At 46.5% G+C, this 24113-nt stretch overlaps 1 long non-coding RNA gene across 3 annotated transcripts; it reads left to right on the top strand.

Moving 5' to 3' along the window:
- Positions 1–5463: 5463 nt before the first annotated feature.
- On the top strand, positions 5464–24015 carry LOC145523868 (uncharacterized). Of its 3 annotated transcripts, none has more exons than XR_014066933.1 (5): positions 5464–5577; positions 6718–6908; positions 7000–7054; positions 7185–7254; positions 23822–24015. It is a non-coding gene; the product is annotated as an uncharacterized LOC145523868 (long non-coding RNA). The 3 variants fall into 3 exon arrangements; XR_014066932.1 differs by lacking the exon at positions 23822–24015 and adding an exon at positions 13798–14121 and having other exon boundaries at positions 5500–5577; positions 6718–6859; XR_014066934.1 differs by lacking the exon at positions 23822–24015 and having other exon boundaries at positions 5494–5577; positions 7185–8785.
- The last annotated feature ends 98 nt before the right edge of the window (positions 24016–24113 follow it).

Genomic DNA, 24113 nt, shown 5'->3' with positions numbered 1-24113 from the left:
GTCTTTCTTACACGATGAAGCATGATTCATATGCCAGAAAGAAAAGAAAACACCATCAGGTGCTTTAAAAAAAAACACCACAACTATAATTGGAAAGATCAAGAATTTGTGGTTCACTTCCAGCAGGTAAACAAAGGCATGTTTATGCTAGGTCTCCCCTTCCTAGTCCAGGTGCTGTCACCCTGGGCTTGGAACACTGTCCCATGCTATTCACCTGACAGATCAGGCTCCATGGAGGCAGGCTGCCTGGGTATGTCCTGTAATTCAGCATTAAGTATCCTATTGATTCACTGAAGTGCTGCCACGGATGTTAATGGAGACAAATATTGCGGCTGTGGGTTTTCAAAGGGCTGAGTAATTCCCAAGCATCAATAACATCTGTCATGATGTAATGTGGGGCGACCTCAGGATGCTTGACTGGAGGCCAACCATGAGAATGGGGCTGCTGGAAGGGGCCCTTGGATACTGACCCAGAGCTTGGGGAGGTAGACCTACAAAAGGAAGGATGGTGGGAATTGGGGTGAGGTTGGGTGGTGGCAATGAGGCAGAGGTGACTGTTGACAGCGTTTCCTAATGGCTCCTCATGAAGGTCACTGAGTATTAGAAAGCACAGGGATCTTACATGCATATCTCAAAAGCCTTCCAGGTCCTGGGAAATCAGACTCTACCCTGTTGCAGAGAATAGGGTATGCTTTCCCACTCATCACCTAGAAGCATTGCATGGCTCTGATAACACTGAAGCAGAATGCCTCTAGTCCTATAGTAGCCGGCCCTGAGTAATAGCTCCTATCCTGTGCCCCATGATCTGAGCATGGGACTACTTTAGTGCATGACTTTAGTGACTGCTTTCAAAGAGGTTAAGTTACTTATTCAAGGTCACACAGCGAGGCAGTTCTGGCCTGGACTAGAATTCAGATCTTAGAATTTCTTACTCAGGTCTATCCCCAGTCACCTTTAGGTAGGATTGCTGGAAACTATTTGAATATATGACCTGAAACAAGTGATATTTTCTTCTAAGGGACTCTGTAAAAAATCTCAGGGTTAGTAATTGTAAGAAATCAATTACTCGTAAACAAATCCCATTTCAGTCAAATTCTACAGGCCGCCCAATCTTTCTACATCCCAATTCAGTCTCTGTACTGCTACTGACATTATCTTGCTACAAGATGAATCTGATCTTGTCAGTTCCCGGCATACAGACCTCCATCAGCCCCTCTCTGCGGACAGGATAAACTCCTTGGCATGATCACATTCTCATCCCGCCCGCCCCACCCCATCTTCCGTTTGATGTCCTACCCCTCCTATTCCCAGCCGCTGTGGACATCACTGACCCCTCTGTGTCCTCTTTTTATTATTTTTTTTAAATTAAGAATGTTTTTTTTCCTTGATGTGGACCATTTTGAAAGTCTGTGTTGAATTTGTTACAATATTCCTTATGTTTCATTCTTTGCTTTTTGGCCATGAGCCTTTTGGAAGGAAATATCCCCGACCAGGGATCAAACCTGCACTCCCAGCATGGACATGCGAAGTCTTAACCACTGGACCACCAGGGAAGTCCCGTTCTGTGTCCTCTTATCCTCTGCATCTTTTGTACACTGGCTGCCTGGGAAACTCTTACCCATCCTTAAGGAGAGCCAGCTCTTCTCTCCTGCCTGAGAACCATCCCTGCCTCTCTGTGCACAATTAGTAGCAGTTCCTTCTCTGAGGCTCCACAGGACACCGTTCAGCCTTTATTTAATCTCTATTATCCCAGGCTTCCTGTTGCAGTGTGTTTGTTTTCTTGTCTAAACCCGGTGCAATGTGAACTTCTGTGTCGAGGCGCTGTGCCTCTTTCATTTCTGCATTCCACTTCCAGGCACACAGTAGCTGTTCCCTGCATGCTTCTCCAGTGAATGGGGGACTGTGTTCCAGAACAGAAAGAAAGCTGTGGGGTGGGAGCCATCGGTCAGGTTTAGAGCACATGCGCTGGCCCTGTCCAACATATATTTCTGCAATCTTGGGCCTAGGATCCTCAAGGAATTGAAACCAAAGGAGAGAAAAGCAGAGCTTCAACTCAGAAGCAGGCTGGGGATCTTGGGGGGGTGTGTGCCCTTTTACCATCAAGTTCTTTGCAAACAGTGGCCCTGGGCATATGTGCAACCATGGACCCTCAGGGGAATACAGACTGACATTCTAATGGGGGAAAGAGAACACCCTGCTTTTAGGTACAGCAGACTGATGAGCAGGGTGGATATTCAGATGTTCAATAATTGGCAGGGTGAGTGCATTGACCAATCAGAATGGTCAGGCCATAAGGCCATAGGGCTAAAGCAGGGCCCTTCGTGCCAAGCATGAATCCTTTAGGTGCTGGGCAGCAGGGGGTATCATGGGAGAGGGTTTGGGAATAGTAGAAGCAGCTTGGATGAGAAGGCTTGGATCCCTTATCTGTCAGTATGAAAATATTTCCAAATTTTAGCAACTGGCCCTGATACAGTTGTAGTGGTACATACCAGCCTGTTAATACGTATCATTCAAGAATAACAAAAATTCAAAAATTTTTGGATAAAGAAGATGTGGGGTGTGTGTGTATCTCTCTCTCTTTCTCTCTCTATAATGGAATACTACTCAGCCATAAAAAGAACAAATTAATGCCATATGTAGCAATATGGATGGACCTAGAGATGATCATATTAATACTAAGAAAGTCAGATAGAGGAAGACAAATACCACATGATATGTGGAGCCTAAAAATGATACAAATGAACTTATTTACAAAACAGAAACAGACTCACAGAGATAGAGAACAAACTTATGGTTACCAAAGGGAAAGGTGGGCAGGGGAGGGGGATAAATAAGAAATTTAGGAGTAACATGTACACACTACTATATATAAAATAGATAAACAACAGACCTACTGTATAGCACAGGGAATTCTACTTAGTATTTTGTAATAACCTATATAGGAAAAGAATCTGAAAAAGAATATGTGTGTGTGTGTGTGTGTGTGTGTGTGTGTGTGTGCATATATGCACACACACTTTGCTATATACCTGAAACTAACACAACATTATAAATCAATTGTACTTGAATAACAAATTTAAAAATGAAAAACAAAAATTTTGAACCCACTTTCAAAGGAAGGGGTGTGTGTGTGTGTGTGTGTGTGTGTGTGTATTTGCCTGTGTGTGAAGGAATGAGACCAAGCTTTTACAAGAAGGCAGCATTTGAGCTGCACCTCTAAGCTTTCGTTGTATTTCCGTACAAGGAGAAAGCAGTGGAGATCAGGGACTTCCGGCGTGTAGAACTGAATGAGTTCACGAACGTGTGAATGGGCCTGCTTGGGAAGGTGACTGACTACAGGGTGCTTGGAATCGCTGGGGCACAGGAGCAGTAGCATTGTAGCCAGACTGTGAAAGGCCTTGGAAGCCTTGCGGACGCACTGTTGTCTCATCCACGTTCCCACAGGTGGGCTCTAACCAAACCTTACTGGTTGGGCTGGGTTTGGGTGGCCCTTGCTGGACACCCAGTGGTGAGTCTTCACCAAGTCTGGGGCTGTCACCTGGTGAGGGGACAAGCTTTGCCTTAATGAGGAATGTCATGGCAGCCTCCTCAGCTCCGTGGTGACTGACACTGCCCGTCTAGCTGCCACGAGACTGATGTGTCCTACCACACAGCATCATCTCCTAATTAACATGTCTTGTCAGGTCCAGCGGTTGGCTTTAGTAAACACGCTCCTAGCAGCTGTCACTGGGACTCCGCGTGGGGCCTGCTGCCTCATCAGCTCGAGAGAAGGGAGATGGCATTGGTGGTGGGCTGAGGGGGAGGGGTGCTCTTTGTGGGTGTTGGCAGTGTTAGAGAGATGTCAGATGCTTCAGAGAGCACGCGAGGCACCCAGTGGAGGGCCCCTCTCTTCTCTTAGTGTAGTGACAGCATGTGGTGGGTGGCCGTGTGGTTGGGAATTGGAAGGCCTGAATCCTCCTGCTCTCTCTCCCGCCATCTAGCTGGGCTAGGTGTCCCCCTCCCCCAAATGCATTAATATATGCTGAAGCTCTGATCCTCACTGTGATGGTGTTACGAGGCAGAGTTCAGGGAGGTTTAGAGGAGGTCATGAAGGTGGAGCCCCCACGCTGGGATTAAAGCCCTTTTAAAAAGAGGACGAGGGACTTCCCTGGTGGTTCAGTGGTTTAGAATCCGCCTGCCAATGCAGGGGACACAGGTTTGATCCCTGGTCTGGGAAGATCCCACACACCACAAGGCAATTAAGCCTGCAAGCCACAACTACTGAAGCCTGTGTGCCCTAGAGCCCACACTCTGCAACAAGAGAAGCCACCGCAATGACAAGCCCTATCACCGCAGCTAGAGAGTAGCCTCTGCTTGCTGCAACTAGAGAAAGCGATGCACAGCAATGAAGATCCAGCACACCTGAAGATAAATAAATTAAAAAAAAAAAAAGGACGAGACAAGTTTCTCTGCATAGTCCAAGGAAAGGCCATATGAGACTCTGATCAGAAACACAGTCGAGAATCCACCCACGCCAGCACCATAATCTCAGACTTCAGCCTCCAGACCCAGTTCTTGCTGCTTCAGATGTGAGGTTGGTCTCTGGTAAGTTGCATAGCTTCCCTCGAAGCTCAGTGGGTAAACAATCTGCCTGCAGTGCAGGAGACCCAGGTTCGATCCTTGGGTTGGGAAGATCCCTATAGAAGGGAATGGCAACCCACTCCAGTATCCTTGCCTAGAGAATCCCACGGACAGAGGAGCCTGGCGGGCTACAGTCCATGGGGTTGCAAGAGTCGGACATGACTTAGTGACTAAACCACCACCAAGTTGCCTAGTGGCCCAGTTGTAAGGGCCTGGGCTCCTCATTTAAAAACAGAGACTGTACCAGCCCTACCTACCTTGCAGGCTTGTTGAGTGGGTCTAATGAGAAAATAGAAATTCTGGGGGATAAAACCCGTCAATACTATGAAACAAGCAGGCCAAGGCATCCTCTTTCTTCTGGGGATGTGGGGGAGCATTCTTGGCTCATGCAAGGTTAGTCCCGTGGTGTTGCTCAGGACATACTTCCCATGTCTTTGCAGGGCGTCCTGGCTACATCCTCTGATCACTCATTTCATCCAGCCCTTGCTTTCCTCTCTCGTCCTGCCAGGACCCTCTCCCTCCTAGGGGGCCCAACCAGCCTCACCTTCTCCGTAAGATACTGAAGGAAATGCTCTCCTTCCTCTGGTGGTGGGAGCATTGCCCAGGGCTCTGGGGACGAGCAGCCGACCTCCCAGTGACAGTGTAGATATACTTAGCCCACCCCTTCCCCACCCCTACTCCCCTACTCCAGCCTTGGATTTTGAGCACATGTCTAAGCTCTGGACCCTGAGAGTACGGAGTAGGCCTGCATGCTAAATCACTTTAGTTGTGTCTGACTCTTTGCGACCCCATGGACTATTGCCCACCAGGCTCCTCTGTCCATGGAATTCTCCAGGCAAGAATACTGGAGTGGGTTGCCATGGGGATCTTTCTGACCCAGGGATCGAACCCACATCTCCTGTGTCTCCTGTGTTGCAGGCAGGTTCTTTACTGTGGAGCCACCGGGGGTGGCAGTTGGTAAGTGCCCTCTGAGCAGGAAAAGCAATATATATCTCATCCTCACAGCTCACCTAGCGACGGTGGGTGATCTCACAATTTCCTCCAGCCACTTGTTCTATTATCAACCTTTCTGTAGCCCACCTCTGAAGGCTCACCCACGTTTCCCCTGGGGCAAGGCATATCTGTTTCCTCTCTGTCTCTCCCTACTACAACAGAGAAACTTGATAGCCATCCTCCCTGCCAATGCTGGAAGGGTGATACTGAGCACCCCCTTCTCCTCCCAGTCTTCGGATTCCCTGAGTCTATCCCACAACCGGGAGCCAGTCCCCCTCCCCTTTGCCCCCTCAGGGCTCCTTGCTCCTGTTCAGGGTCTCTTCTGGGTAAAATCTGAGCAAACAAGGATGTTGTGAAAGTGTCTAATTGTAGCAGGGAGGCAAACTTCACTGACCCAGCAGAGGTGTCACACCCACACAATTTGTGAACTGTTGATAATGAGCATTTAAAGGGCACAGCCTAGTTTAGAGAGCCTGGAAGGCTGGCCGTAGGATGCAGGCTGCAGAATCTAATTACAAGGCTTTTTTTTTTTTTCTTTCTGTTTTCCCCTTTCCTCTCTGCCCTTCCTAACACCTGCCCTCACTCTCTGCCCATGAGGCATATTTCTTGCTTCTGGACTAGACCTGTGTGAAAGGTGCGTGTCTCACATTTCTTTCCATTGAACTGCTCTCTGGGGAATGTAGAGATCTTCAGCGTGGCCTGCTGCATGGACTTGGTTTGCAGAGGAGGCACGCATGTGGGTGAAGGCGCACCGGGACTTGCTCCCAGGAGACAAGCAGATGTTTGCACCCTGGGAAGCACAGCAGGGATCCGAGCGGGCACATGAATGATTGGCAGCTGCCAGCCTCCTGAGCTTCCTGGGGCGAAGCTTTGGGGTGAGGGGTGGGGGACCAGCTGAGGGGCGAAGCTTTGGGGTGAGGGGTGGGGGACCAGCTGAGGGACCTCTGGGCCAAAGGGGTGTTTCTTGGGCCACTCATGACACTTTTCTTTCCAAATGGCTGCAAGGAGTGGGGAGAAAAGACAGCTGTGAGATAGGGCTTTGCCTTGTTTTCTCTGGAGGGTGGAGAGATTGTTGTGTTGGAAAATAGCTGTTTGCTCCTCTAGATTCTGCCCCCTGCCCTGTGAATCTGAACTGTGTGCACTCTGAGACTCACCTGCCACAGGCTTTGGATTGGGTCTGGCCAATGAGGAGGCCTTAGCAGGACATCAGGACGGAAGTAGGACAATGACCAGGCATGGAACCCAGGTCCTCTGCATTGGGAGCGTGGAGTCTTCGCCATTGGACCATCAGGGAAGTCCCATTTGTTAGTTCATTCATTCATTCATTCTGCTCTTTCTTGAGCACCCTCTAACAGATATGTCCTATTATTATTACCATTTTCATAGGAGGAAACTGAGTCAAAGAGTGACTAAGCGGCTCGCTGAGGACCACACACACCTGGTAAATGTTGCATCTGGGGTTTGAACCTGAACCTTCAAGCTTCAGCACAGTGTGTCTATTTGCAGTTAGAAATTATTCACACATAGAAGTCAAAGGTCCTGAGCAGATCCCTTCTTTCCTCCTTCCCCAGGTCATGCTTCCTGGGGCTCTGCTCTGAGCAGGTATGACTGCGTGTGCGCAAAGAGATGGAGAGAGACGAGGTGAGAAAACCCTGAGGCAGAAGTGTGGGGTGTGTGCAGGCAGAGCCAGTGCACCCTGAGATGACTTGCATCACCTGTGGAAGGGATTGCGTGTCATGCTGTCACAGCCTCTTCCTGTATTGACACCATAACAATCCTTTACTTTTGTGGAGCACTTTGTAGTTTTCAAAGTACTTTCAAATCCATTAGCTCATTTTATCCCCACAACAATCTTGTGAAGAGGCAGAAATTGTTATCCTTGTTTTGCAGATAACAGGCTCAGTGAGGTTATGTAATTTGTCCCAAGGCAGGGAGCCTAGCTGAAGACCTGGGTCCGTGAACCCTGGTCTTATGGTCTGTGCAGCACACCTCAATTTCCTTTTCATCACTTTTTGATTGGGAGCTATTTGGGGGAAGGGTTGACTCCCCAGACCTCCAGAAACTCCTCACTCCTTGGTTCCAGGCCACCTTGTTGTTTAGTCACTAAGTTGTGTCTGACTCTTTTGTGACACCATGGACTGTAGCCTGCGAGTCTCCTCTGTCTGTGGGATTTTTCAGGCAAGAAAACTGGAGTGGGTTGCCATTTCCTTCTCCAAGCGATCTTCCCTATCCAGGGATCGAACTCCTGCATTGGCAGGCAGATTCTTTACCACTGAGCCATCAGGGAAGCCCTCCAGGCCACCTAGATTATAAAAAGTTGTGGTTCTCAGGTTTTACTGGGCATCAGAACCACCTGGAAGGCTATCATATGGATTTCTTGGTCCTGTAACTGATTCAGGAGGTCTGGGAGGCCCAAGAATTTGCATTTCTAACAGGTTCGCAGGTGATGCTCTGAGACTGCTGGGCCAGGGACCACACACTTTGAGAACCATGACTATTAAGCAATGTCTTATGGATATTTAGCTGGATTTCTCTCACTAAGGCTCATATTCTGGGCTACAGAAACCCAAGACAAAGAGAGAACTGACCTTGTGGGTCTTTTCCTGAGGTGAGAAATCTGCATGCATCTCGCTTCACTGACAGACTGCTGTGTGGCCCAGAGAATGGGAAGAAAACCTCTGGCTTTTGGTTCATACATACAAACGGAAAATGTCCACACATGAGATTATTAATTCATTGTTCAATTAAGTTATGATCTCCAAAATTATCACAATATTTGGCTCAGAGGAAGGCAGCATTGAATAGCTTGTTCCACGTAATGTGTGAATAATGTAACTTTATTACTTTTCTCGCGAGTGAGTAATTGTGACTGACACGTTGGCAATAACATAGATTACCTTCTCACCCTCCCCTCTCCCTGTTCTCAGCACTGAGCAGTTACTTTCTCATCTCTGCTCCTTTCTTGCTCACCCCCTCCCTGCTGCCAGCTCCCTTCTTGTGCCACTTCTTTTCTGTTCTGCCTACAAAGCAGACCTGCAGAGCTGCAAGGCAGTGAGGGGCTGTGGGTCCCTGGAGACAAGGGTGAGCAGCATGTCCAAGCCCCCTTGACCAACCTGGTGGGAACCCTTGTAAGGACCTGTTTGAACCTTTGCTCACGTTGTTCACTGCACCCTCCCTTGACTTCCATTTCCTCCAAGTCCCTGGTATGTCCACTCAGGGGCAGTGCACTACAGCTCAGCTGTCGTCTTCTCAACAGGTATGAGCTGGTCTGGACACACACTCGACGCAGGAAGGCAGTTGCTATTGTAGTGCTGTGGCAGGGGTGATGTGTCCTGCTGAGTGTAGGAGTCTCTATGTTTCTCATCTTGTACCCCCTTAAATCCTTCTGAATCTAGCTTCTGTCTCCAGCTGGCCAGTTCTGGGAAAACATGTTCCTTATCTGAGCACCTCATTTCTGCCTCCTGGTGCTCTGGGCACTTGGGCTATTATACAGAGGGCTGTTGTCAGCACCTTGGACAGCTCCCAGCATCCTAAAGGATGCTCTCTCTTTTCTATTATCCTCCTTAACTGCAGACTGGCTGCCAGTATGAGGAATATACTTACAAGCCTTCGCCAGTCCTTCTTTCCCTATGACACTTGGGGTCTAAATATATATTTTTAAGAAATTACTCTTTAAATGTTAAAATTCAGTTTAAATACATCTTGTCTTTCTTTTTCTTCATTCATCAGGGCATCTTTTTGTACCAACAATATATTAATATTTATTTAGGCTGAGAATTTATCTACAGTGTAGATATGTGGAAAGGGGCTTCCCCCATGGCTCAGCAGCAAAGAATCTGCCTGCAAAGCAGGAGACACAGGAGATGCCAGTTCAAACCCTGGGTTGGGAAGATCCTCTGGAGGAGAGCATGGCAACCCACTCCAGTATCCTTGCCTGGAGAATACCATGGACAGAGGAGCCTGGCAGACTACAGTCCATAGGGTCACGAAGAATCAGACATTACTGATGCAACTTAGCACGCATGTGGAAAGGACAGGAAGGATGGATGTATCCCAGAGCGCAGGGGTCCCCAACTTCCAGGATCTGAGGTAGAGTTGATGTAATAATCATAGACATAGAGTGTACAATAGATGCAATGCACTTGGTGCTAAAAGGTTGGGGACCACTGCAACAGAGACCTCATTTCACATGGTTCAGTCATGTTCTTGCTACAGTGTCCCTGTCCAGATGCATTTCCAGCCCCCTTCAGTGGACAGAAGTACAGTCCACTCCACATGAATCAGACCTGACCACTGGGGAGCCCTTCCTTCTTGCTCTGGAGGGCTGGTCTGGTGATCTGGCTTAGCTTCCCTCAAAGCTCCCATTTGAAGGGAGTGCTGTGCTTAGTTGCTCAGTCATGTCTAACTCTTTGCGACCCCATGGACCGTAGCCCACCAGGCTCCTCTGTCCATGGAATTCTCCAGGCAAGAATACTGGAGTGGGTTGCCATGCCCTCCTCCAGGGGATCTTCCTGACCCAGGGATCGAACCCAGGTTTCCTGCATTGCAGGCAGATTCTTTACTGTCTGAGCCACCAGGGAGCCCATTTGAAGGGAGAATAGTCTATTTCTGGGGTGATCCAGTGTACAAGGCTGATTTGCATGACGACTAAATGAGTTGTCTGCTCTGCTCTGTCAAAAGGTATGTGGCTTGGACCTGACTTTGCTTTCCCTGGGAGAGTGGTGGGCACTCCTGCTTGAGCATGTTCTCTGTGTCAGACTCTGTGATAAGCATGTGACGTGAATGGTTCCATTTAATCTTCACAACAATTGAATGAGGAAAGTGCCTTCTTTCCTCCCTATTTTTCAGCTGGTCAAGGACAGAGCCAGGAGCCTCCAATCAAGCCTGTGTTTGTCACAGTACCTTGGTTGCTGGCCTCCCTGGGTGAATGCTTGGGATACCTCTGGGCTTAATCAAGGTGAAGTGGATGATGGCTCACAGGGCAGGTAGAATGGCTGGGCTGGGACAACTCTGGAGTTGAGGGGAAGGACCCCTGGGCTAGAGAGGTGGGGAGGACTTTGTGTGGGAAATAAGGCTTGATTCTTGGATCTCAAAGTTTAAGGCTTTACTTCTCAAAAACGTACAAAAGGGAAGCAAGTGTCTTTGGTTAGCCTGGCTCTGGGTACACCTGGCAGGAATGTGTTGGGGGGTCAGTCTCCCTCATCTAGCCCTCCTCACACGCCATTTCCACCCAGCTGGGACCACTCGTTCCCTCATCAGTAAAGAATCAGATTTCTAAAAAAAAAAAGCCACTTATTATTTTGGTGATCTTAGGAAAATCACAGAAAACTTCAAATTTCAGTTTTGTCAACTGTAGAAACAGAAATGGTAATCACACTACCCTTAGATAGCCATAAAATTATGGGATACAGGATACACAGGTATACACAGGTATGGCATGTACTTGGCACTCAACAAACATTACTGTTGTTTTATTCTTGTGTTAACTATCTTTGCTTCAGATGGGAAAAAAAAAATTTCAGAGAGCTGGAAGGATCAATGAGGAGTCATATGAGTAGCCTCTGGCATATGGGACCAGAGGCCCTAGAAATGAGCTGTCCTCCTTTCTCCCTTCCTGTACGTGTCCTCTTAAGGGCTCAGTGATGCTCAGATCTTAGAATTGGCCCTGACAGGAGCAGTGTGAAGCCATGGGGTATGTGGCTTTAATACTGGGCTCATATTACAGACTGTTGGGTGTCAGCCCCTCCTCCTACTTCCTAGATCTCTTCGCCCGCCGCCCCCCACCCCCTACTGGTTCCTCTGTTGGCTTCTGGTCTTTTGTGCTGCTCCCTTGGACCCAGCACTCCTGTCTGCAGTGCTTTTACGTCGGTTACAGTGCACTCTTCCCAGTGCTCTCGGTATCTGCCTGGGACATGTGTTCTGCTGCTATTTATGGTCATGGCTGGGTGGGGAGAGAGCTCTCTGTGCCTCCTCAAAGTGGGGTGATAGGGTCGACACCACACAAGAAGTCCAGACCATCTGGGCTTGGATTTGAATCCTGGTTTAACCATTTACTGCGTGACCTTAAGCAAGTCGCTTAATGTCATCGAGTCTGTGTCCTCCTTGGTACAAATGAGAGTGATCCTGATTTTGTTGCATTGTCAGGGGATAAAAAGAGATGACATATGAAAGCACCTAGAAGGGTCTGTGCTCAGTATATACCAGGTTGCCTCCCTTCTTCTGCTTTATTCCTCCTGCTTCGAAGCCTGCTTAGGGGAGGGGAGGAGGGCAGGGTGGTGAGGACCCCCTGCTCCAAAGTGACTCAGTCCCTGCTGTTCGTCCCTCACTGTGTCATGCTGCTTCCTCATTAGACTCTGGAAAGCCTAGATCCAGACTAAAGGGGGGTTTTTAACTGGACATGTTTCCCAGCGTGGAGAACAGAACTTCCTCATTGGGATATTGAGTTCTGATTTCCGGGGTGCTGAGTTTTCATTTCCATATGGGCTGATTTCAGAGTACTTGGGAAATTTTAGTAATTAGCAGCCACAGCACTAATGAATCATGTTGCAACCATCCTCTTCTCACTTCACCTCCCTTTTGCTCTGAATGCAAAGGCTCCAGATGCAATTATAACACTGTCTGTCCCTCCTCAGGCCCCTGGCCTCACGTTCCCACTGCAGATACTATGTTCCCTGCTTATCACTCTGGGCAGCCTCCCCTCCTTTCTTCTGCAGCCTCTTATCCAAGCCTCTGCCTATCTGCCTGCCCAGACCCGGCAGGCACACTTAGTTAGCTAGCTTGTCCTCTTGCAAATTCCACCTATAGGTTTATTTCAATTCCTACTCCTGGAAAGAAGAAAAAAATGAATCAGGTCTAAATCCTGATAAAAATACAGTTTAGTGCTGTCTGGACTGATAAAATCCTACTTGGAAAATGGGGACCTATTTCTCTCTTTCAAGGTTGGGCACTTATAAAGGGATAGAAATGCAGAGAAATATTTCCTTAGCAGAAGCTAATAATCAGTGATTCCCACATTCATCTACCCACTCATCCATCCTTTCTTCCATCCATCCATCCATCCAGTTATTCATTTAATAAAACTTGCAGAATGTCTGCAGTGTACCAAGCCTAGCCTGGCTTTGGGGATACATAGATGATGGTGGGAACACTGGCAAGTAACCCGAGATCACTACACAGTGTGATGCATCCTAAGAGTGCAGTGGGAGCATGAGGAGAGATGTCTGAGTCAGGGGCAGAAAGGTATAGCTGCTCTGAAGAAGGGGACACTTGAATTAAAGACTGAAGACTGAAGAGAACTTAGCTTTGCAGCACTCCCTTTCATTATCACATGTGTGGTACCAGGATTAGTAAACTCCAGAATCTTTACAAAACTGTCATCTGCTCCAACGTGTGGGGAGAATTGTAACGTCCCGGGAATGGGGAGCTCAGCACAGGAACAGTAACTGACATTGCCTCAGAATCGGAGAACTCAGAACACTTAGGTCATGTGACCTCCTCTAGACAGGATTTTCCTAAAACATCCCAGAGAGATGGGAATAGAAACACCTCCCTTGTTCTTAAAGAATCCAAAGCTCCACGTTTCTCCTCCAATCTACCATTTGCTATTGCTATTACTTGTCTATCCTCTGGCTTTAACTGAAGTCGATGATTTTCTCCTTAGGAAAGCCAGGAAGTCTATCTGTTTCACCAACCCTCCTTTTCAACTAAGCTCAAAGGTATGAGAGTCGTCCTCTATTCTGTGCTGGGTCTAGCTTCCAGAGTCTACACAAACAGACTTCATTCCTGTATAGATGCGGAGCACTTTCAACCCAAAGCAGAAACACTGAGATGAGGGACGGCCATCTTGCTATAGATGGTCTGAGATGATAGACCCACGGTCCTTGGGTAATTCTCTCTTTTTATAAGTTCCCCTCACTGCTCATATACTTTCTGATTACTGCAGTCATTTGGCAGGCACTCTTGGTCATGGATCAGCCTTGGTGAGTGGAAGCCCAGGCTGAGGGCTTGAAATTCACTTAATGTAGGAATTTTGGTGAGAAAGGCTGCTGCTGTGAGGGGACCGCTGTTTTAAAGCACCTCAGTCTTAAAGAGCCAGGTGGTGACTGAAGCATCTCCAAGAGCCCCCCATGATAGAAGGCATAGTGTTTGGATACGACTTATTACTCATCTCCTTTTCTATACTAGGTAAGCTCTGTTTTGCTCAGCACTGTGTCCCCAGGGCCTGGAAGAGTGCCATCTAATACTGTTTTTGTTGGATGAACTAAGATTCTCAAGTAATGTGTGAGGAATCTCCGTAGATCCCATTGGTGTCCTGGGCTGGGCTGCCAAAGTCCACAGCTTCCTTGTGACTTAGCTGGGCTCCCACCGTCCAAAAGCCCAGCCAGAAGAAACACTTCAGTGCTAATGGATCTGGAGACTTAAGCTCTGGAGGGCCACCTCTGTCAGATGGGATTTGCCTTCAAAGGCCACTGGCTCTGACCTTTTGATAACATTTAAAAAAAAGAAACCTTGTGTGTTGACTGAATCAGTTCTATCTTCAGTGAAGGTCTAGGCAGCTATTTGTATTTCCGTTTGAATTTTTGGGTCCTTTTCATTTTCTACTTCTGGGCAAGCATAAAGGAGGAAAAAAGTTCCTTTGCTTGACCAAACCTCATTTACAAGTTGTTTGTGTTTTTTTTTTTTAATGGAACCCAATCCCTTAAGCCTTGAAAAGTAACCCCCACAGAGCTCAATAAACCATTTCTAACGTGGCAGCTTCTAATCCAGGAGAGTTCAGAAGGCAGATGCTAAATAACCACCAATTGCATCCCAGGACAGTTCCAGCCAGTCTCAGGGCTCTGCAGGCTGGAGATGTGATCCGCTAATCCTGACTCTATGCTTGCGTCCGCTCTGCTGGCTGGCCTGACTCGTGCAATTAGTATTCTCCCTGGTGTTGATTTTGTTCAAATATATTGGGCCCATCAATCACCCGCTTTCCAACTCATCTGTCTGGATCAGTCAATTACAAAGTTATATTGGAGCCACTAGGATTCCTGTGAAATAGACACAAGAAGGAGCTAAACTCATTTCAGGTTTGACCTCTGAAACTGGGATCTGAGGAGGCTTAGTTTGCTTACGCTTCATGGCTATCCAATCCAATCTGGCCTGTAGAATAGAAGGGCCACTTGCTTAATTGGGAACACTTTAATATAGATATCCATTAACTTATGCTAAATTACAGTAAAACATCTATGGAGGAACTTGATGTGACATCTGCATGAATACTAAGTAACTTCATTACGATCAGCACTATGACAATGAATATGAAATAAACGTGCCCAGAGAAGACAATTAATCTCCCACCTTCCCAAGCCATTACTCCTTTATTTCCCACCCATACTGTGCTAAAAAAATAAGGCATAGACACTCTATGATGATTTTGTTTTTTGAGCCCATCACTTTCCTTCAGCTCCTGGTCAGTTCCTGAGAGTTCTGGTCATTTGCAGGGTGGAAACTGGCTTGGGCCACTTGGAGGAACAGCCATGGACAGTGAAGGGAGGGGGTCCTAGGGTTCCACTTTGGTTTGGGAAAGAAGGCTGTCAAGACTGATGGGACAGCCCACACCCCCAAACACAGACACACACACACACACACACAGACACACACACACACACACAGAATTGGAAGGCGGCCTCATCTGGAATGAGCAAACAGACTGTCAAGTCAGATTATGAACATCAGAAGCATTTCAATCTGCTGGATGCATACCCTACATGCTGAGATCTGAGGGAAGGATTTAGCCTCGGAATCAAGTCAGCTTTTCCTTCTGGTTTGCATGCACCTGAGAAGTGTGGCTAGGAGGGTCCAGGAGTCAGATAAACATACCCCATTCTACTTAGTCTGAGCCACACAACTTGGTCTTAAAGATATACCTCTCATATTACTTGGTGCTATTTCACATGGGAGAGTGTAAGTGTGAAAGTGTTAGTCGTTCAGTCGTGTCTGACTCTTTGCAACACCACGGACTGTAGCCCACCAGGCTCCTCTGTCCATGGAATTCTCCAGGCAAGAATACTGAAGTGGGCTGCCAATCCCTTCTCCAGGGGATCTTCTCCACCTAGGGATTGAACCTGGGTCTCCTGCACTGCAGATGGATTCTTTACTGTCTGAGCCACCAGGGAAGAAGCCTTCTTCCAAATCTCAGAGTGACCCACAGGGACCTTTGTACATAGGGATGCCTAACTCAGTGCGAGAAGCAGCTCATGAGAGAGCCAAGTGAGAAACAATATTCCTGGGTTCCCCCTCTGTCATTTTTCCTCTGGGTCACAGGTCTCTCCCCACTGTTATTTTCTCCTCCTTTCCTTGACCTTCACAGCAGAGTCTCCTGGCTCAGTCCTGCTCACCTACCCATGTGAAGGATGCTCACTCAGCTCCTTCTTGCAGGTGCCCCTGCCTGGATGTGCTCCTGCCTGACTTCCACTCCTTCTTAGGACAAGAGTGTCAGTTCTGCAGCTCCAAGCAGCAGCTACGGAGGGGTCCTCTTTGCATCATACTCCAGGCAGGTGTCAGTGGGGAGGAGCCTCCCTGTGAAGTGTGCAGACATCCTGGGGTGCTTCAGATGGAGCTCAGGTCCAAGTGGGCAGCTGCTGGGTGATTCTGGAGAGCCAGAGGCCCCCCTAGAAAGGGTAAACCGCCATAACCCATGGGAACAGAGGGAGCACCCATCATCTCGTTAGCATGTCAAGTAACAGATTTTGACGATGCTCCCCTGCCTTCTAACTCCAGTTTCAAAACCTTCCCTGTGTGGGCCTCGCTGGGGTTGGTGATTAGTTCTCACTGTTCCCTCTTCCGAGACCAGTAAGCAGCTCAGTTTGTGCCAAGTTTCCCTGTAAATACTGTGGCTGTGCCCACACGAGGCAAAGCATTCCTGGGAGATAACACTGAGCTTGTTTCTGGATTCCTACTGGGAACAGGAGGGGAATGAAATTGCCTCTCTGTGAGAGCACACTGCCATGTGGCCAAGCCCAAGCTAGACTCACAGGGATGTGAACTCTGTCCTCCTCACTGTTCCCTCCCTCTCCTCTGCTCTTTCCAAGCAAATTCTCATTCTAAAAGAAACAGGTCTAGGTGGTGGTCCAGGTGGAAGGATTCAACTTCCAGTGCAGGGGACACGGGTTCGATCCCTGGTTGGGGAACTAAGATCTTACATTCGCACTAAGATCTCATAAACTGTGGGGCAGCTAAGCCTGCGCACCACAGCGAAAGATCCTGCATGCTGCAACTACAACCCAATGCACCCCAAAATGCAATACATTTTTTTTTTTTTAAAGAAGAACAAGTCTCATTTCCTTGAGTGACCACTGTCTCCAAGCAAACATCTGGAAATAAGCCACAAACAAACAAGAAGTCTCACAAAAGCCAAGAGCATCTAACAGGAAAGAAAAGTGGTTATGGACATATTGGATTTTCAGTGAGTGATGAGACAGAAGGGTGTGGGGAGACAGAGAGAGCACAGAAAGAGTCTTCCTGAGGCTGGGGAATGGATGATATAAGGTCTTTATGGCCCTCCCAGGTTTGTGATTTTATATATGAAAAATTCTACACTGTACATCCAGTTCAACAAAGTGAACATTTATCAAGAATCTCCTCTGTGTCAGGCTCTATGTGAAAAATTCAAAGGTGAACTAAGTATGATTCCTGAGCTCAAAAATCCCTATAATCCAGGAGGGTGGAAAAGGCACTTGAGCAACCCTCCATCTCTCCAATTTTCTTTGTTTATGTCTTTCTTTCCACCCAATGCAAGGCAGATGGTATGAACGGCATGGTAACTCCGGGCTGATGTAAAGAGCACTAGAATTAGGTTTATAAACCTGCTCCACCCTTACTAACTCTGTGATATTGAGCAGGAGGTTGAAAGTCACATAGCTTTGATTTTCTTATTTCTATAACAAGAATATTAATGATACCTCTCTCACAGGATTAGTGTAAGGATGAAATAAAATATGCTTATTAAAGTTTGCTGCACTGAGTAGATGCTTAATAAAGATTGTTTGAATGAATGAATTATAAGTAAAGAAAATGTTAGGGAAACACAGAGGAGAGCTCATCAATAGTTAGGAGGGACAGCCTCTGAGATGATTTTGAAAGGTAAAGAGGATTTCGACAGGTGTAGATAAAAGCTAGTTCAGACAGAGGGAATGGCATGAACGCCGAAGTGGAAAAGAGTAAGTTACACAGGAGAGGCAAGTCCTAGGGGAGATAAGACTGAAGATATAGGTCAGGCTTTACTGTGGCCTGTGATTGCTATGCTAAGGAGTATGGGCTCGAACTTTGGGCCAAGTGAATTATTAGTGATTTCAGAGAGAGGAGTGACCATATTTTAGGAAAATCAATATGGCAATCAAATGAGGACGGCTGTGCTGCAGATGAGCTGGGGACAGGGAGATGAGTTTGGAAGCAATACCAACCTCAGCTGAGGATCTTAACAAGTGGTGGCAGAAACAAAGGAGAGGGAAACAAAGGGCAACTCAAGCACGTAGTTTTCACGTGGACCCCACAGGCCCTCGTCTGGGACCCCCAAGTACCGAACGCGTGTCTCTCTCTGAGTCGGCTGGAATTCCAGTCCTTCTCTACCGGGAACCACTGGAGGGCAGACACCAGCCCATCTCGGCAGCGCCCTCCGTCGTTAAGTCTCCGTGGGTCATACAGAGTAGAAACCCTACAAATATTCGTGGCATAAATGAACCAAGCAGTGAGTAATAGCTGGGCATAAATCAGAGGATATGTGCTCAAACTGGGCTATAGTTTTTGGCCGGAGGCCTCCCACATCTGAACAGAAAGCATCATGGCACAAGGTGAAATTCTAGGTTTCAAAAGGAAAAAAAAAAGAAAATGTAGGAAGGACGCTCAAAGCCTTTGTTAATTAAAAACACGAATCGCTCTTCAGGGAATAGTCCCTGCATCCCATTCTCTCTCCTGGCTCTGAATGGCAGATAAAGTGGTATCTTTGCCTGCGCTTTGGACCACATTTAATTAAATGCCTACATTGACTGCTTCCTCACATACCTTGTTTTATTTCCTTCCCTTTCTTCCATGCTAAAGAGGGCCAGGGCTAATACTAATGCATATGCTGTTAAACCTTTTTAATTAACTTCAACTTCTTCCAGAGATTTATGTTTAAACAGTAAATTTTTTGTTGATACTCAAATACATAGGCGGCACTCAGAATGATGTACGAGTACTCTTGTCCTCAAAATGATTCTTCATGAGTTACCACCAGAGACGTTTCCATGAGCCTCCTTTATTAAAATAATAATACTCAGCAAAGCAATAATGCTTTACAACCAGCAGCTAATTAACCTGCCCCACCCCCCACAGGTCAGCATTAGCATCTGCAGGTTAAGATATGAGCGCCCAGTGGGTCTCTCTCTTTAGAGTCAGCACTGAATTGGTCTGGGTCTGTGCTCCAGCATCGGTGAGTAATGATTTTCATTTAAAACTCGTCTTTGTTCTCGGACTGTAGCTCAATCTGTTATTATCCTTATTTATTTTGTTCTTGTTTGGTACCTTCCCTGCACTGAGTATCAGCATGCCTAATCTGCACTTGACCTCCTGAACCAGAATTTAACCATGCCTTGGAAAAGCCAATGGATTTAAAACGGGTTTAATTGCAAAATCCATTTATTTTCCTGTAACTCTAAATTTGTGCTCCAAGCATTTTTAATCATGATCTGGGCTGTCAGTTGTAATTGCCACACAGCAACCCTCTGCCAACCAAACCCATCTAACCTACCCAAGTTCCTGTTCCATTCGTCATGTTGAAACAACACTTTCCCCCACAAGCTGATGTAGTTCTATTCCATGTTATACCATCAACGGGCCAATTATTTCAATTTTGGCATCAGATTCAGAAGAGACTTTAATGATCCTCAATGGTATAAATGGAATTTTTATTCCTACAGTAATTTAGTAACGATGATGACATTTAGGCACTTAGAAAGGATTTCTCGTTTCCCACCACCGACAAACAGGAGGCTAGATGATTGTTTTAGGCACTTTTCTGGGCACTTTGGGCTTCCCTGGTGGCTCAGCTGTTAAAGAACCTTCCTGCCAATGCAGAGGATGCAAGAGATGCAGTTTCGATCCCTGGGTCGGGAAGATCCCCTGGACAAGGAAATGGCAACCCACTCCAGTATTCTTGCTTGGAAAATCCCATGGACAGAGAATCCTGGTGGGCTACAGTCCATGGAGTCAGAAAGAGTCGGACATGACTGAGCGTACACATACACACGTATACTCTACCTTGGCACCCTTTTGCAATATTTATGAAACCCAGACTTAACTCATGCAACTCTGACTGGGGCCATAGAAAGAAGACCCCTTAGACCCAGGGCCTGTTGGCTAGCATTTCAGTTGGAAGTCAAGGAGTAATAAGGTCCCACGTTTTGCACACCTCTTTTAATTAACTTATTCACTTATTTAACAAATGTTTAATGAGTTTTTACTAGGTAAGGCAACTCCCGGGCAACTCAGCCCCAGGAGAGAAACTGAGTCATACGAGGTGTGCTGTTTATCCTCTAATCAAATCAAATTCAACCCCAAATGTCCTGATTGAGGTCTAAATTATAATTAATTATAAATAATAAATAATGAATTATTATCAAATATTTTAAGAATGTGTTTAGTCTACTCATTCAGCAAATATTTCTCAGGCACCTTTGAGGTATAAGGTTCACCTCTGGGAGCTGAAAAGCTTACAAAAACAACCAAATCTGTCAGCAAATCTCATTGGCTCTTCCTTCACAGTGTTTGAGTTCAGGCTCTGATGTTTCTCACCCCTCACTGCTACCCCCTGGGCCCAGTTAAGAAGAGCCTACACCTAGATCCTTGCCAGAGCCTCCTAACTGGTCTCCCTGCTGCTTCTGTTTTTGCTGCTTCACAGTCTCTTCTCACTGGTGCTGTCTGGGTGATGCTTTTAAAACTGAAGTCAGATGGTATCATTTCTCCATCCCTAATTATCTCAGAATAAAACCCCAAAATCCCTTTCAAGATTTCCAGCAGCATCCTTCCTGGTCTTGCCTCCTTGCTCCCTCTTTGACTTTATCCCTCCTCATCCTCTGCCTGGCTCTGTGCCACTCACTCTGGTCTCTTTGCTGTTCCCCCGTGCACATGAGACATGCTCCTGCCTCAGGGCCTTTGCACTTGCTGTTCCCTCTGCTTGAGACTCTCTGCCCTTACATGACCCACATGGTTCAATCCTTCACTTCCTCCAAGACATTGCTTAGCTGTCACCTTCTCAGAGACTGACCACCTTATTTAAAATCTGTGGGACTTCCCTGGCAGTCCAGGGGTTAAGACTCTGCGCTTCTGATTCAGGGGGTGCAGGTTCGAGCCCTGGTTGGGGAACTAAGATCCCACATGCTGCACAATGTTGTCCAAAAAATTTAAAAAATATAAAATTTGCACCCCACTCCTGTACTAGATCCCTTTCTCCACATTCCTTTTCTGGCCTTATTTTTCTCTAGAGTGCTTATCACCACCTGACATATTATTCATCTTACTTATTTGTTTATTTTATGTCTCCCCCAGTAGAATGTCAAATCCGTGAAGGCTTGGCTATTTGTCTCTTTTACTTATTGATGTAGCACAGAGATATTTAATAAATATTTATTACCTATATGTATATACATACGAATATACATGTAATGAATATATGTAATAACGAGTACTGTCACAGTCTTTTAAGAAACATACACTCAAACAGGAGCTATGTATGAAAATAAGGAGTCATATTTTAAGAAATCTGGAAATAAATAACAAGCAGCAATAGTTACAAGGGTAGAACATTTCGTTTTACCTGGTTGAATGAGCCTGCTAAAATCAGGGCCTGGATTTAACTACAGGGCCCAGATTTGACTACAGGTATTAAAAAACAGAGACATTACTTTGCTGACAAGGGCCCATCTAGTCAAAGCTATGGTTTTCCCAGTAGTCATGTATGGATGTGAGAGTTGGATGGTGAAGAAAGCTGAGCGCCGAAGAATGGATGCTTTTGAACTGTGGTGTTGGAGAAGACTCTTGAGAGTCCCTTGGACTGCAAGGAGTTCCAACCAGTCAATCCTAAAGGAAATTAGTCCTGAATATTCATTGGAAGGACTGATGCTGAAGCTGAAGCTCCAATACTTTGGCCACCTTATGTGAAGAGCTGATTCATTGGAAAAGACCCTGAGGCTGGGAAAGATTGAAAGCAGGAGGAGAAGGGGATGACAGAGGATGAAATGGTTGGATGGCATCATTGACTCAGTGGACATGAGTCTGAGCAAGCTCTGGGAGATGGTGAAAGACAGGGGAGCCTGGCATGCTGCAGTCCATGGGGTTGAAAAGAGTTGGACATGACTGAGTGACTGAACTGAACTGCACTGACATAGTACTGGGAGGGAAAATAACTGCAGTCCATGTGGAAAGCAGAGAATGGTTCTTTGCTGTAAGACTCCTCAACTAGATGAAGACTGGCTCTTGGGAACTTGTGATCATATAGGATGTGCAGTGTTTCTAGGGGCCTTGGTGGCTTTCCAACTGAGCAACCTTCTCCATCACCCCAAATCTCACAAACAAACCCCAGTGAAAACAGCTCCATGTTTCTGAGGCCTGAGGCTGCTTTTTACAGATGTCAGTGCAGGCATCAGGGGATGCAAAGCCAGTGCACTTTTTAATAGCTGATTTTGACAGGACGTGTCTGGTTAGTGCTAGTTATCCTGGAGCCTAACTGGATCTTGAGGATAAATCTCTTATTTTGGTAGCACTTTAAAATAAGTGGCAGCAGTTCATGCATAATTACTTCCAAATTATCTAGAGGATTCATCAGGTTTGATTATAGATGCATAATGAATTTACCAAATTTGTGGGTATTAGGGAGATATTAATTCCATATGAAACCTCACAATTCATTCATGTGTCATTTGTTTTCATTCCTTTTTTATAATAAGCTAATTAGTTTAAATTATTTGTACTCGTCCAAGGTCTTGAAACACATATAAGGAATGATTATACCAGAGCACCCAATAAATGGCAAGCTTTGGAGACAGCATTAATTGTGATAAAGGGTTCATAAAGTAGTCGATGTTCAATTTTCCTATTTGGGGTGGTAATAACAGGTCTAATCATGACACCTCCAAAAAGTCGCGGGAAGTCCCTAATTAACGTTTTGAATTCAGATACTTAAGACAAGGTGGAGGAAGTCATTATGCCAACTAGAGAAGGAGGCAAGAGGGGGAGTTTGATCTTGTTCTAAGCGAAGGGGAAAAGATGAGAAGGCAAGGTCTTGTTAACTCTGGGCCAGGAGGGAGATGGGCATGCATGGTCTCTGACCTGTCTGGGGAATTCCTTTAAGAAGAACCCGTGTTTCTGGGGGTCACTGGCAAACTGGAATTTAGCCACTCAGAATGGAAGGATGGGCTTCTCTGGATTGCAGACCAGGATCTTTGGCTTTGTTTTTTGGTTTTATTTATTTATTTATTTTTATATGGAATTGGTCCTATATGGGGGCTTCCCAGGTGGTTCAGTGGTAAAAAAATCTGCATGCCAATGCAGGAGACACAGATGTGAGTTCGTTCTCTGGGTCAGGAAGATCCCCGGGAGAAGGAAATGGCAACCCACTCCAGTATTCTAGCCTGGAGAATCCCATAGACAGAGGAGCCTGGCAGGCTACATACAGTCCATGGGGTCCTAAAGAGTCAGACATGACTGGAGGACTGAGCCTGCACACAGGATCCCATTTGGCCAATGAGCTTGGGTAGGAAGGAGCCTGGACTGAACTGACCGAGGGACAATAGATACTGTACCTTGAGCAGATTCTAAGTGTTAGGCAGTGTGGTTGGCACTTTATATACATTGTCTCATTTCATCCTCATCACAGTCCCTATAGAATAGATACTATTATTATCTTCACATCACAGGTCACAGGACTTTGGACGGGAGGTCACAGAACCTGCCCAAAGTCACCCATTCAACCAATAAGCGGCAGGGCTGGGACCCTGGGGACGTCTGATTCTGAAGCCCCACACTTTATCACTCTGTGGTCCGCAGTCTCCTGGATTACCCGCTGTCTCCAAAACACCAGGGCTGTTATTACAAACCTCATCAATGCCAGCTCTGTTATTACCATCCCAAATGGGGGACTTGGGAGAGTTATTCGTTTTTGAAATCTTAATACCAAATTTTTACTCTAAAGGCAACCCACCAGGTCAGAAGCCTTCAGATTTCCCTCCCTGGGGTCCCCTCCATGGAGCAGTGACAGAAGGGCCAGCCACCTCACTGATCTCCTACTGCCATTAGAAACAGCTCCACGGGGGTTAATGCAAGAAGTTCTGCTTTGGATGAGACGCCGGTTTAATTTATATTTGATTAAAAAAGTCATTCATTCATGCATTCAGCAGCCGGTATTTGTTAAATGTCTCCTACACTCTTAATTGGGTTTTGTTGGGAGAGGGTGGGTAGGGGGAGGGGGAGCAGGTATAATAAAG

Source organism: Giraffa tippelskirchi, chromosome 10 (assembly GCF_054371585.1).
Source record: "Giraffa tippelskirchi isolate mGirTip1 chromosome 10, T2T-mGirTip1v1.2.pri, whole genome shotgun sequence".
Taxonomy (NCBI): domain Eukaryota; kingdom Metazoa; phylum Chordata; class Mammalia; order Artiodactyla; family Giraffidae; genus Giraffa; species Giraffa tippelskirchi.
Note: the sequence above shows the minus strand (reverse complement) of the source record. Positions and strands in the feature narration are given on the sequence as shown.